Below are 15,340 nucleotides of genomic sequence, written 5' to 3' on the forward strand. Positions count from 1 at the left end.
CTGAATGAAGTTAGTCTTTTTCAAATGTATAATTTTTTTTCAGAATATGAAGAAAATTCCTCCTTTTTAACGAAGCTTTCAAAGTAGTAGAATTACCTGAATTGTAATCCTTGGAGTCAAAATGCTGGGTCCATAGAATTTATATGCCATTAATGTACTATCCAGATCTGTGTACTTGTTGGATTCTATTCCTACCTCCAGTTTTAACTGCCCAATCAGAATGGCATTTGCTTTTATAAATTGCATAATAGATGTTTTGAGCTGCTCAGAAACTGGCAGCTGAATGTTGGAAGACAAACCAACTGAATCTTCTCTTTTGGCTCATGTGGGTAGGACTGTGGTTTAACCCCTGATGTTCTTCACCGCACACCAACAGAAAAACTTAATTGCCAGTTGCATAGTTCAGGTGAACATTTATTCTGTAATCTAAACTGAGTTTTGAAAGACCAAAACAGTAGGCCATGGATATGATAGTTACCCAGCAATTCCAATAAGGAGTTCAAGAGAAATGTAATTACCCAGAGAGTTAAAGGAAAGTTTTCATTTATTAGTCACAATTAGGCTTACATTAACACTGCAATGACGTTTGAAAGACCCCTAATCACCACACTCTGGCGCCTGTTCGGGTACACTGATGGAAAATTTAGCATGGCCAATTCACCGAACCTACACATCTTTGGACTGGGGGGGGGGACCGATCCTCACACTTTCAGTAAGTTACCAGCAGATCCGGTTTGCAACATATTGAGTATTTGTGGAATGGTAATAAGGTGCTTTTCTGCCAATCATGGCAGCTTGCACACAGGATGTTTCTTGGAGTGATTAACCCTCTAGGATTGTCCTAGAGTCTCCAGGAATAAAAGATTAATATCCTGGAAACCACTAAGCAATAGCCTGTCGGAAAATCGCAAGGGAATTCCAAATACATTTTATCATTTTAATTGAACACCCATTCGGAAAGTTTATGTTTGGAGAAACATTATTTGACTGGATGGGGTAGTTATGGAATGTGGGTGCCCCTGGAAAAGCCCATTTGTTTCCCATCCCTCATTGTCCCTTAACTGAATAGACTGCTAGGCCACTTCAGAGGGTAGTTAAGAGTCAACCGTATTGTGGGTCTGGAGTTGCATGTAGGCCAGACCAAGTAAGGATGACATATTTCCTTCCCTGAAGGACATTGATGAACCAAACAGGTTTTACAACAAACAACAATGATTTTCCTGGTCACCATTACTTGCACAACTTTGAAAGTTGCTGTTTTCCTTCCGTCTGAACAGGCCTTATTCCCCTTGTGTGTCAGCATTCATCCAGAGTAAATGGAGAAATGATAGATTCCTTTGCATCCACTATAGTTCTCTCGCCCTTGCATGCTTCTCTCCCACCCTCCCTCTGCACCAAATGAATGCTTACACTATTGTTTCAGATAGCAATTTGTTAATGACTAGGGATGCAGGGGCTGCTTTCAGATGTTAAGAATCATTCACGAAGGAAATAAATAAATCGTCACAGAATCGTTACAGCGCAGGAGGAGTCTATTTGATCCATTGTCTGCACTGGCTTACTGAGCAATTCACCTGATACCATTTTCCCATCTTTTGCCTGTTAGCCTGCACATTCTATGCATCTATACCATCTGCCTCAATTACGCCAATTTCAGGTTAGATGGTTATTAACTGAACCCTCAACTTGGCCTTCAATAATTTGTGCAAATATAGATCCAGGTCCCTCTGTTCCTGCACCCCTTTGGAATTATGCCCTTCATTATATATTGTCTTTCCATTTTTTCTTCCAAATGAATCACTTGACATTTCTCCACATTCCGCTTCATCTGCAGTTGTTTGCCCATTCATTCCATCAAATTGTCTTTATTCTTTTATGCAATGTCGCTGGCAAAGCCAACATTTGTTGCCTAATTGCCCTTGAACTGAATGGCTTGGTAGGGCCATTTTGGAAGGCCCAACCACATTGCTGTGGCTCTGGAGTCACATGAAGGCCAGACCAGGAAAGGACAGCAGATTTCCCTCCCTAAAGGACATTAGTGAACCAGATGGGTTTTTACAATGCCTTTGCTTGCAGGGTTCCCACCGCTGGTGTGGCCGCAGGAGGCCTCAATGTTGTCAGTTTCAAACTAAACTAGTTTTCATAAAGAGTTAATCAAAGTGGAGAGTAAATAATGTCCTCTGGCCCTGTTTAACCTCTTGGACCTGTGTGTGGGCATGTGTTATTTACGGTTTCCTTCACAAAAATGATTCTTCCCCTCCTGTGTCCCAGCTTCTCTCTACAATGATGGTGTATGGTATAGTGTCACTCTATATAGAACTCCTATCACACACCAGCTCATTGACTGCTCACTTGTTGCAGTGAGTTCACTGATTAAAATGTTATGAAAGGCGTTTGTCTTTTTTAAGTTCCAAGAAATTTATGTTTCATAACTCAAAAGTAATATGCTAAAACTCCCACGTTTCAGATAGACTACTGAACTGGTTAATAATTAAAAATGCATGTGCCATCTATTAAAGTTATTGAAACTCATTGTGGATGAGTTGGTATCTATGAGGGAGTAAATACAATACGTATTTCAATTCTCCACCTGCATCACTGTTCTGATGAAGGAAATCCAACACGAAGTCTTTTATTACTGATATTGACTTTCCTTGTGCATTGAGTATTTTTTTTGGAATATTTGTTGGAACTTTTTGTGCTGATTTTCAGTTTGTGCACTAGTCCAGGGCCCAGACATGCTGATGTCTCCGAGTTAGTGTGGTTTTAAAAGTGCCAGATGACCTTCTAGTTGACTGGTTTGACTATTTGAAAAGTTTTGCTGTGAATCATTTACTTTTGCTTCATATGTACATATCTCATTCAGCTAAAGCTAGGAAGGGAACAAATGGGATTGAATGAGTTATTGAAATTCCATAGCCCCATCATGCTGGGGAGGAAACTAACTCGGGTCAGAGATGGGGCGGCACAGTTGCAGCTGCTATTCTCCTAAACCCCTCACCTTGTGGCTGAGGTGCTCTCTCAATTCAAGATGATTGAATTAACCCCCCAAGTTACAAACTTGTACACCATTCACTTCAAACCTTCAAATTTATTGTGAATAATTTAGCTCTGTTAGGCAAAGCCCAATTAATTTATACAGACAAATAGTGAAAGGCTACTCCATCTGTCCTAGTGCTTTGGATGTTGCATATCCTGATACGTCATCATAGAAGAATCCCTACCGTGCAGAAGGAGGCCATTCAGCCCACCGAGTCTGCACCAACTCTCAATCAGGCACATCTCCCCCCGCCCTATCTCCATATCCCACATTTATGCTAATTCCCCTAATTTACACATTTTGGGACAATTTATCATGCCCAATCCACCTAACCTGCACATCTTAGGACTGTAGGAGGAAACCCATGCAGACATGGGGAGAACGTGCAAACTCACATAGACAGACACTCAAGGCAGGAAATCCGGGTCTTTGTCACAGTAAGGGAGCAGTGCTAACCACTGTGCCACCCTGCTGCCAGTGTTTGGAAAAGTCCCAGTATTTCTACCTCTTATTGTTTGCCAGATCTTTCTAAGTATCACTTTCAGCATGAAATCTATTGTAATATCTCAGCTTTTCTAGTTATCTCTGTATTTTAACTGAATTCCATGCTAAAGAATTCCAACATGGGAGACTATTCATCCCATATTGTCTGCTAACTTGGGAGCAACCCAAAACAAATCCCACTGCCTCGCTCTTCCTCTATATTCCCACATCTTCCTCTGTTTAAAAGATGCATTATTCTCTGCCTCAAACATTGTCTCTTTTAAATCACCATCTATTTAGACTTTAAAGCTTGAGTTTCTCATAATTCACCTTTTTATACTTGTTCAACCATTATTGCTCTCTTGCTATCCAAATTGGATCCAATTCACATGTGAAGATAATTTGACCATAGTTAAACTGGAACACTTGCTTTTGGAGGTGCTTTGACTCTGTAGAGACTGAATGTTAATTGGCATGCACACTCAACTCATTTATTACTTGTACTGGGATAACAAAATTGCAGCATTAAAAGTTGCAGAATTGTCAGGAACTGCTTAGCTGTTACCCTTTCTTGCCTATTTCATAGGACATTTAACCTGTCCAATTTGTTCTGTCAGATCTGCAATCTAACTCCATATACCCAGTTACCTTGGTTTTAAAAATTACATTTGAGCATCAATTGCCATTTGTGGTCCAACTTTGTGTGAATAATTGTCTCTTAATTTCAGTTGAAAAGGACTCTGCCCCTGGTCCTAGACTCCCAAACCAGTGGGAATAGTATTTTACTCAAATGTTTATCCTAGCATATTGAAAACTTGGATTAATTTGTCCCTTAACCATTTAAATTCCTGGGAACCATAATTTTGGCAATAAATGCTGGCCCAGCCAGTGATGCTCACATCCCATAAATGAATAAAATAAACACAAAATGCTGCCAGTATTCAGCAGGTTTGGCAGCATCTGTGGGAGAGAAAGGGTTAACATTTCAGTTTGCTGACAGGGTGGTCTGCCCTTGTGTTATGGACAGGAAGGTGGGGGAGGGGGGATTGGCGGTAGTGTCAATTTAAACCACCCTGACTTCTCCACACAATACCCCTCTGTAAATAGAGGTTTTTTGATGCTGATTTCCCCCCCCCCCTCCTTTTTTTAAATAGTTGTGTATTTTCCCGAACCCTTAAACTTGGGAATATTTCAATCTTGTGTGAATAACTTCCAGAACAGATTCAGGTAAGATAAAATAGAAAGGGTTGGTTTATTTTTATGCACGAGGGAATTTTGCAACATTCACTCCTTTTGCACTTTGATAAGGAAAATGGAAGAGGATTCAGGGCACAACCATAAATTAGGCTTTTACATGTGTCCAAAGTCCAGAATCATAAGTCTGATGGGGCGGGTGGGGGGGAGGTGAAAGAGGGTGCCTGATTATAGGATGATCCATCTTTCCAGCAGCAAGACTTCCACAATGGGAGAAGGCACAAAGTGAGTTAGTCTTGGAGGCATGAGTTGCAAAGTTCCTGTAGTTTTGATGAGGGACACTGTTATTTCTGCTGCCACCTGCTTGATGGTAGACAGCACAGGCTGTTGCCTGCAGTCCTGTCAAACTAACTATAAGGTCCAAAGACTGTATAGTTAAAGCAATTCTGCCAGCCCAAGTCTGTCATGTGATACTAGTTTTGGGTTGTTAAACAAGGCCCTCTTAGAATCATAGAATCTCTACAGTGCAGAAAGAGGCCATGCGGCCGATCAGGTCTGCACCAACTCCAACAGAGCATCCCACCAAGGCTCTGTCCCTGGACGCCCATGTATTTACCCCGCTAATCCCCCTAACCACATCTTGGGAACACCTAAGGAGCAATTTAGCCTGGCCAATCTATCCAACTCGCACAACTTTGGACTGTGGGAGGTAACTAGGGCACCTGGAGGAAACCCACACAGACACTGGGAGAACATGCAAACTCCACACAGTCGCTCAAGGCTGGAATCAAACCCAGGTCCCTGGTGTTATGAGGCAGCAGTGCTAACCACTGTGCCATCCTTTTTTTTAAGACATTTTTTTCCTAAACCAATCATCACTTCTTATAACCTCCTCAGAAGGACTTTGATGCCAGATCTGTGCTGCGTGCTGGATAGATAATTTAAAGGTATCCATGATCAACATATTCTTCACAGGAGTAACTACCAGAGCTTTGTCCTGCTGGACATCTTTAATTCTTTGCTAGTTTCTCTTCCATTGCTCTTGCTTCCTTTTTTATTCATTTGTGGGACATGGGCATTGCTGGCTGGCCAGCATTTATTGCCCATCCCCCATTGCCCTTGCTCAGAAGGCAGTTGAGAGTCAACCACATTGTTGTGGCTCTAGAGTCACATGTGGGCCAGACCAGGTAAGGACAGCAGAATTCAAAGAACAAAGAAAATTACAGCACAGGAACAGGCCCTTTGACCCTCCAAGCCTGCAGCAACCATGCTGCCCGACTGAACTAAAGCCCCCTACCCTTCTGGGGACCATACCCCTCTATTCCCATCCTATTCATGTATTTGTCAAGACTCCCCTTAAAAGTCACTCCCCCCAGCAGCAAGTTCCAGGCACCCACCATCCCCTGTGTTAAAAAAAAACTTGCCTCGTCCATCTCCTTTAAACATTGCCCCTCGCACCTTAAACCTGTGCCCGCTAGTAATTGACTCTTCCACCCTGGGAAAAAGCTTCTGACTATCCACTCTGTCCATGCCCCTCAATCTTGTAGACTTCTATCAGGTCGCCCCTTAACCTCTGTCGTTCCAGTGAGAACAAACCAAGTTTCTCCAATCTCTCCTTATAGTTAATGCTTTCCATGCCAGGCAACATCATGGTAAATCTTTTCTGTACCCTCTCCAAAGCCCCCACATCCTTCTGATAGTGTGGCGACCAGAATTGAACACTATTCCAAGTGCTGCCTAACTAAGGTTCTATAAAGCTGCAACATGATTTGCCAATTTTTAAACTCAACGCCTGGCCGATGAAGGCAAGCATGCCATATGCCACCTTGACTACCTTCTCCACCTGCATTGCCACTTTCAGTGACCTGTACACCCTCTGCCTATCAATACTCTTAAGGATTCTGCCATTTACTGTATACTTCCTCTCTCTATTAGACCATCCAAAATGCATTACCTCACATTTGTCCAGATTCAACTCCATCTGCCATCTCTCCGCCCAAGTCTCCAACCAATCTACATCCTGCTGTATCCACTGATGGTCCTCATCGTTATCTGCAAATCCACCAACCTTTGTGTCGTCTGCAAACTTACTAATCAAACCAGAATTTCTTCCTTGACGGACGTTCATGAGCCAGATGGGTTTTTCTAACAATTGACAATGGTTTCATGGTCATCAGTAGATTTTTAATTCCAGATATTTTTTATTGGATTCAAATTCCACCATCTGCCATGGTGGGATTCAAACCCAGGTCCCCGGAACATTAGCTGAGTTTCTGGATTAATAGTTTAGCGATAATACCACTTGGCCATTGCCTCCCCTCTTCTGGATCCTCTTCTTCCTGTGGAAGAGCTCTCCTGCTGCCCACGACCTCAGCCCTTTCCACGACCTCTGCCTCGCCCTCCCCTGTTAGTTACAGACGTACTGCTTTCATCAGAGTTTGCAGCTTTTTCAGAAATATCCATGTTGCCATCACTAAGCAATGATGAAACTTTAGCAATATCCATTCTGAAAAGCACAAATCAAATGACATAAAGTACTAGCTGACACTGTCTTGCTCATGACACGTGTAAGTTAACCCCTGGAGTCCAGGTATCTTTTTGGCAAACCATTGCTGCCATGTCACATTTTTCCTGCTCAGGTGTAGTCTTGTCTGGCTGAAGCTTGTCTTCTACCCCATTGTATTCTAGTTCTGTATGTTTAAGGCTACCCTTCCACTAGTCTTTTTGTTTACTTTCTGTACTTGTGACTTCTTAAGTCCTAACCTATATGGTTAACCTTTAGGGCTACTAAAGATTGGCAATTAACACCACCCAAGTGAGTGGGATAATGAACGCAAGTATGTAAATCTCTTTAATATATCGAATCTAAACCGATCCTCTTTGTTCTTTAGATTGTGAAATACAGACCAAATGACACAATTCCACTGTGGTATTATTTTGTACGGTCATGAAAGTGCTTGCTTCAGTTATTGTTCCACAAGCAAGGTCTAGAGGAGGTTTCTTTTTGCAAGGTTGGGGGTACTTGAATCTTCAACTCTTGGAACTATTGTCCAACAGAAAAAGGTTTGACCGTGTGTTGAACTTTAACTTGCAACAAAGCCCAAAATGCGTTTGCGTCTCTGGAATTTTGTAGATGTTTAATGCATTGTAGTTTGTGTTAGGGCATGTGTAATAATGGATATAATTTCTCAACACTGCACGGGTTGGATTTGTGTATTAAGGAGAATTGCTTGGATTTGTGTATTAAGGAGAATTGCTTGGATTTAGTTTTGACATTGAGCTTTGCTAGTTTTCTATCTCTGCTCTCTTGCCTAACCTCAAACTCTTCTGCTTTTGTTTCCTTCTAACCTGACTGTGGATCCTGAAGATCGCCTGTATCATCAACTAGAGCAAAACCGTCTTCTTGCTAATGAGCTTAAGCTGGCATTGAATGACCTGAGTGCCTGATTTTGAGGGGTGGTATCTAGCCTGGTTTCTAACCTTTTAATCTGCTGATTGCTTTATCTTCTCCTCTGACTAGTTTTGGATTGCCTGTCAACTGAGATTAATTTCCTAACCATTGGTGTAATGTAACTTGGTCAGTTTGCTAATTCATTCAAACTCTCAATTTTAGATTTTCCGGTAAGTAAACTAGTCTACAGGAGAACCTCTGTTTCAGCGCAAATGCTATAAGCCATCGTTGTACTGTATACAAGTTTTGACTAGTTACCAGATATGCTTGCAGTATTAGATGTGTAATGGTCGAACCAGCTGTGCGTAGTGTGCATTTGTAAATGCAATTTCCTTGCATCTTTGCTATTCCAAGTCACTTTGTAGGTACTAGTAGCTCTGAAATAATTTGTATTTATACAGTACAATTCACAATCTCAAGATGTCCCAAATGCTTTAGAGTCAATTAAAGTATAATCAGTGATGTATTGTATAAAAAGTTGTCCCATACAGTTTGTGGCTTAGGATTATCATCTTTTAACAAGGAAATAATTGATTCCAAGTTGTATCTACACAATGCACACGAGCAGGTGGCTTGACCTGGCTAGCAGGACTCTAATGTGCATGCCTTGAATGTGAAACAAGCTTTCTTTGTTATATTTATTTATGTCTTTTAATCTTGTAACAGAGAAACTGGCACAAGCCAAAGAAGAAAACCTCAGCATGCACCAGATGCTCGATCAAACTCTACTGGAGCTTAATAATTTGTGAGCTGTACTGATTTGCTGCAAACTGGTTGCCCCCTCAGTTGTCAAAGGCCCTCCTTGAGAACAAGTGCCCCCTTGATTTTGCGCAGATGTTTGGCAGTGTGGCAGGCAGCCAGGAGTTAGACCAACTTGATCAGTAATGGCCCATTTGAAGATAACAATAAGCAATTGAACATATTACAAATTGAAAATCTGCAGTGTCCCATAATTGCTACAATTTTGTTTTGATACTCTCCCTCCCAACAGTTTTCAAAAGTACTGGAAATTACAGACTGTCCATATTCCAGAAAACTTCCTTTTTAAAAGGTGCCCCCTTTCCCAATTTAGTTCTTGACATTTGCCAAAATTATTTTTGAAACTTTGCCAAATATGTTCACCTTTGCATTTTTTCCCACCCTTGTTTTGAGTTTTTTCTAATGGAAGAATGCACTGGCAACCAGATAATGGGGAAATTTGGGGACAATACTTTAGGCCCACTTTTCTTTTGTAAAACACTGGGTTTTTAAACACTTGCAAATTATTATTTTTTTGAAGGAAGGGATAAAATATAGGAAAGTTTTGAGAAGGTCTGGATGCTGCAGTCTATAATATTACCTGCTTTTGTAACAAATGTGCATTTTTTGTGTTCCTTGCGTTTGAACTGGTCAGTCTGAAGTCTGACCTGTAATTCTCCTTCCATTCCTTGATGTGATTTGAAAAATCATGTTTTAAATGTAATAAAAGGCACTAATAGTGACCCACCAACTCAAAATGTGATCATCTAGCTCTTGGCAAAATAATCACTGTCAAATGAAGCTCATCAAAGTGACAATTTTAATTGAAATATAGATGGTAGTGTCACATAGTGAATAATGAGGAGATTCTAGAATGTACCTGTTAAATCCACCCTCCCAGTTCTGAGTCTGGGTGTGTGGTGGGTCAATCCAGAATCTTGTATTAACATAGTAATTATTAATGGGGTCTCCGTGCCAACAGGGTTAACTTGCCTGATGAGTTGTTAAAACCATAAACATGAGTACACCAATGTGACTGAAAAATTAATTTCCTTTTTCCCCTTTTTGTGTACTGCTGAATATTGTACAAAATGTATGAATGACTTAAAATCTGAAGACTATTTTATTTGTTGCAAAAGGCAATAATGAGCAGAACATTCTGGTAATGCTTCCCTGTGCACGCTTAATCGTGAATTGTTTTAACAATATGCTTGTCTGTAAACTTTATTATGGTAATAAACACACACTCATGAGATTTTGTAAATCAGCCCTTTGAATTTTTTAATGAGCTTCATAATTCTCTTTCTGGTGGCCAAAGGGCAGATTAGCATTTATTCAGAGTATTCCAAAGCACTACATACTTTGGCTGTAGTCACTGTTGTACTGTAGGAAACTTTGCTAATTTGCACCCAGCAAGCTCCCATAAATAACATTGAGATAAATGAATAATAATTTGTGGTTTTGGTTGGGGGAATAAACATTGGCACTTGCCAAACTTCCCTAATTTTTATCTAAATGCTTTAATGCCCTCTTGAGGGGGCAGGAGAGGAGCCTCAATTTAATGTCTTCAGAAAGAAGGCATCTCCAACAGTACAGGACTCCGTACCACACTGGAATGGGACCTATGACTAACTTCCAAGGTAAATGAGTTGGCTGCTAAGACAGGGCTGACATCTCTTCGAAAGCCTCACCTTTTAGAATGTGACCCAATGCTGCACGCTGCCCCTTTTTACTTGTGAAGTTGAGCACTCATTAGCACTAACCACAGGGGATGATCTTACCTGAGTGAAATTAGCGTGGGCACAAGGCTGATGCAAGCTGCAGTTCCTTGTTGGATGAAAGGATTCCTTGTCACTAATTCTGTATTTCATTTTATCGACTGTGAGAATTGCTCGTAATCACTTTAACCTAGTAACTGCTCAGAATGTGGCTCATCACTATGCAATTCTGGATAACGTTAAGCTCCCTACCTCTTTCCTTGCTTTATTTCAAGGACACTGAGTACAGTCACAAGTACAGGAGACGGATATTACAACAGCCAAACAAATTCAACCATTTCCATAGTAATAAGACCCAATATCAGTCATTGCCAAAATCCTACCAATCATTATAGGGGTGGATGGGAGATAGTTTTATCTTCTGGATGAGATGAATGAAGCCATAAAAATATTGGTTCATTCACTGTCATGATCAAGTGGAACCATCGGAGTTCAAAAAAATTGTGATTAATAATCTTCCTGGATTTGTTCCATTTGGCAAGTGGAATCTGATTTATCCTATGCTTGATAAATTTCAATAAATAAATCAGTCATGCAAATTGTGATGCCTCATTATCTACCTTTAGCATCTTTTAAAATAATTCCAAAGATGCTTCACAAAGATATAACGAAACACCAGTGGAAGCAAGCCAGAGAAGATATGGGGAGAGGGACCTAAATGTTGGTCATGGGGGTTGATGTGTGGGTTCAAGAATGGGAGAGTGGAGATATGTTTTCATGTGATGTGGTGCAGATGGCTGCAGGGGAGGTGATGGCCCAGTGGTATTATCGCTAGACTATTAATCCAGAAACTCAGCTAATGACCTGGGTTTGAATCCCACCATGGCAGATGGTGGAATTTGAATTCAATTTTTGAATTCTTTTAGGGGATCAAAGATGGCGCTGGTGTGAGAGGAAGCATGATCCACAGGTGGCAAGATCCTCCTTGAAATCCAGCTGTTTGCTGAGGTCTGGAGAGAGGTTAACGTACATCAAGCAAGCTTTAAACATACCTGGAGTGCAGTTGCAAAGAGAGAACTTCAAAAGTCTAGCTGGAAAGGGTTATTTTTAGATTCCTTCCTGCCGGGGAATTTACGGTGTGTGCTCAGCAGGGGAGGGGCTGGGAATTTCAGCTCCGTCTGCAAACTGTTCTTTTTTCACCCAAGAAAGGGTGAATTCAAGCGGGAAGCAGGAGCCACTGAGGTTCTGCAAATTGCAAGCTGCTATTTCGACTTTTGGATTGCCTTGTTTTTGCAGCAAGAGCCCAATGAGGGCCATGTTGGGACTTGCAGTTTAGCCTGGAACCATCTTGTAGTTTTTTTCACTCAGTCAAGTGTAAATTGATTTAAAGTGAAAGGCAGCCCAGGGAAGAACTCCTGTGTCAAAAACTGCAACTGCCAGATCAACCTGGGTACACTTTCTTTTTTCACACAACCAAGGGTGAATTAAAGTGAGGGAGAAGAGTTGCAACTTGCAGCTTGGCTGGGAACCCTTTGCTGCTTCTGTTCACCCAGTTAAGGGTGAAGTAAGGTGAAAAGCAATCCATGTAAGAACTCTGGTAGATCGAACATTGAGACAGCTTGATACATGGATCAAGAAATAGCACTCCAGGCTGGAGGAAATGGGTAAGCGCACCGGCACTGGCAAAATGGCAGGAAGCAAACCAAAACCAGAGTGGGACCACACCGGGGGGTGGGTGGGTCCCACCACGCTCTCCTGGAGGGATCCCTGAACAGAGCATGCTGAGCGAAAGGGCGAGGGAAGCTATTATGGAAGCCTTGCAAAGATTGGACAGAAGTCTACAAGATTGAGAGGCGTGGATAGTCAGAAGCCTTTTCCTAGAGTGGAAGAGTCGATTACTAGGAGGCACAGCTTTAAGAGGTGAGGGGCAAGGTTTAAAGATGTGCGAGGCAGATCTTTTACATAAAGGGTGGTGGTGGGTGCCTGGAACTCGTTGCCGGGGGAGGTAGTGGAAGTGGATATGGTAGTAACTTTTAAGGGGCGTCTTGACAAATACATGAATAAGATGGGAATAGAGGGATATGGTCCCCGGAAGGGTAGGGGGTTTTAGTTAAGTCGGGCAGCATAGTCGGTGCAGGCTTGGAGGGCCGAAGGGCCTGATCCTGTGCTGTAATTATTTTTGTTCTTAAGTTGGACCGGTGGGTCACTGAGTTGCAGGCCAAAATAGACGAGCTGAGAGAGGAGCTCGGATCATCTGTTAAATCTCTCCAAGGTGTCACCATCACCCATGAGAACCGCTTGAAGGAGCTTGAGGACTCTGAGGCATTTAGTGGAAACACTATCTCCAAGCTAAAGAGCCAAGTTACTCATTTGACATCGGAGGTTAAGTACCTAAAGGAGAAATGTGATGATGGAAGGATGCCAAAGACGAAATAACATGTCTGATAGGCCTTCCGGAGGGAATTGGGGGCCCAAATATCACAGACTTTGTCACCCGCCTATTGAATGTGCAGGAACTTGAGGATGAGCCGCTTCTGGATCGCGCAAACAGTGTTACGGGCAAAGCCCAGACCGGGAGAAGCTCCTAAGCCCATTGCACAAGCACATTACACCTCAGCATGAGATAGAATCCTGCGGCAAGCAGCACAGGTTACCACTCTGAGGTACCAGGAAAATAAGCTGTTGACATTTCCAAATTTTATCCCGGTGGTGGCAAGGAGAAGGGCGGCCTTTGCTGATGTCAAACTACTGTGTGACAGTCTTGGGGTCAGGTTTGGGCTTCGCTTTCCAGCCTGCTTGAGGATTACTCTCAACAATAGAACCGAGCACAAGTTCACGGATCTGGCGGCGGCGATGAAAATCAGATGTGAATCACGCTGGAAGCTGAAAAAGTATGTGATCGGGTGGAATGGATTATTTATTTTATACTCCCGGGAGGTTTGGGTTTGGCTAAAAGACCCTATTGAGTTTGCCTCCACCACCACTGACGGCAGCCGATTTCCACTCGCCCACCACCCTCTGTGTGAAAAACTTCCCCCTAACATTTCCCCTGTACCTACACCCCAGCACCTTAAACCTGTGTCCTCTCGTAGCAGCCATTTCCACCCTGGGGAAAAAGCCTCCGAGTCCACCATCTATGCCTCTCAACATCTTGTACACCTCTATTAGGTCTCCTCTCATCCTATGTCTCTCCAAGTAGAAAAGACCGAACTCCCTCAGCCTATCCTCATAAGGCATGCCACTCAATCCAGGCAACATCCTTGTAAATCTCCTCTGCACCCTTTCAATCTTTTCCACATCCTTCCTGTAATGAGGCGACCAGAACTGAGCACAGTACTCCAAGTGGGGTCTGACGAGGGTCTTGTAAAGCTGCATCATTATCCCCGGACTGCTAAACTCAATCCCTCGATTGATAAAGGCCAGCACACCATACGCCTTCTTAACCACCTCCTCCACCTGCGGGGCCGATTTCAGAGTCCTATGGACCTGGAGCCCAAGGTCCTTCTGATCCTCTACCGTATTAAGAGTCCCTTTTATATTGTACTCCTTCATCCCATTTGACCTGCCAAAATGGACCACTATGCATTTATCTGGGTTGAAGTCCATCTGCCACTTCTCCGCCCAGTCTTGCATCCTATCTATGTCCCTCTGTAACTTCTGACATTCCTCCAGACTATCCACAACCCCACCAACCTTCGTGTCGTCGGCAAACTACCAACCCATCCCTCCACTTCCTCATCCAGGTCATTTATGAAAATGACAAACAGCAAGGGTCCCAGAACAGATCCCTGGGGCACACCACTGGTGACCGACCTCCAATTAGAAAAAGACCCATCTATACACACTCTCTGCCTCCTTTGGGCAAGCCAGTTCTGGATCCACAGGGCAGCAGCCCCTTGGATCCCATGCCCTCTCACTTTTTCGAGAAGCCTTGCATGGTGGACCTTATCGAATGCCTTGCTAAAATCCATATAAACCACATCTACCGCTTTCCCTTCGTCAATGTGTTTAGTCACATTTTCGAAGAACTCCACCAGGCTCGTAAGGCACGATCTGCCTTTGACAAAGCTATGCTGAGTATTCTTGAGCATACTAAACCTCTCTAAACGCTCATAAATCTTGTCCCTCAGGATCTTCTCCATCAGTTTACCAACTACTGAGGTTAGACTCACCGGTCAGTAATTTCCTGGGCTATCCCTATTCCCCTTCTTGAAAATAGGAACCACATCCGCAATCCTCCAATCCTCTGGAACCTCTCCCATCTCCATCGATGACGCAAAGATCATCGCCAGAGGCTCTGCAATCTCTTCCCTCGCCTCCCACAGTAACCTGGGGTACATCCCATCTGGACCCGGTGACTTATCTATCTTGATGCCATTCAAAGATTCCAGCACAACCTCTTTGTTAAAGTCCACATACTCAATCTTTTCAGTCCACCGCAAGCCCACAGTACATCCACTCATGTCCTTCTCCTCTGTGAAAACCAAGGCAAAATACTCATTCAGTACCTCTGCCATTTCTACTGGTTCCATACTGATTTTCCCGCCTTCACCTTTTATAGGCCCTATTCCTTCACGTCTCATCCTTTTACTCTTCACATATTTATAGAACGCCTTAGGGTTTTCCTTAATTCTACTTGTCAAGGCCTTGGTAGGGTACGGGAACCGTGGTGCACGAAGGTTGTGATGAACCTGGTGAATAAGAAAAGAGAGGCGT

General features: G+C 42.8%; 1 long non-coding RNA gene across 1 annotated transcript; it reads left to right on the forward strand.

The window, feature by feature from the left end:
• The first annotated feature begins 4,955 nt into the window (after nt 1–4,955).
• Nucleotides 4,956–10,161, forward strand: LOC144480594 (uncharacterized). Its single transcript, XR_013495696.1, has 2 exons — nt 4,956–7,780; nt 8,835–10,161. It is a non-coding gene; the product is annotated as an uncharacterized LOC144480594 (long non-coding RNA).
• Nucleotides 10,162–15,340: the final 5,179 nt, after the last annotated feature.

The sequence above is a fragment of the Mustelus asterias genome, chromosome 29, assembly GCF_964213995.1.
Source record: "Mustelus asterias chromosome 29, sMusAst1.hap1.1, whole genome shotgun sequence".
NCBI lineage: Eukaryota > Metazoa > Chordata > Chondrichthyes > Carcharhiniformes > Triakidae > Mustelus > Mustelus asterias.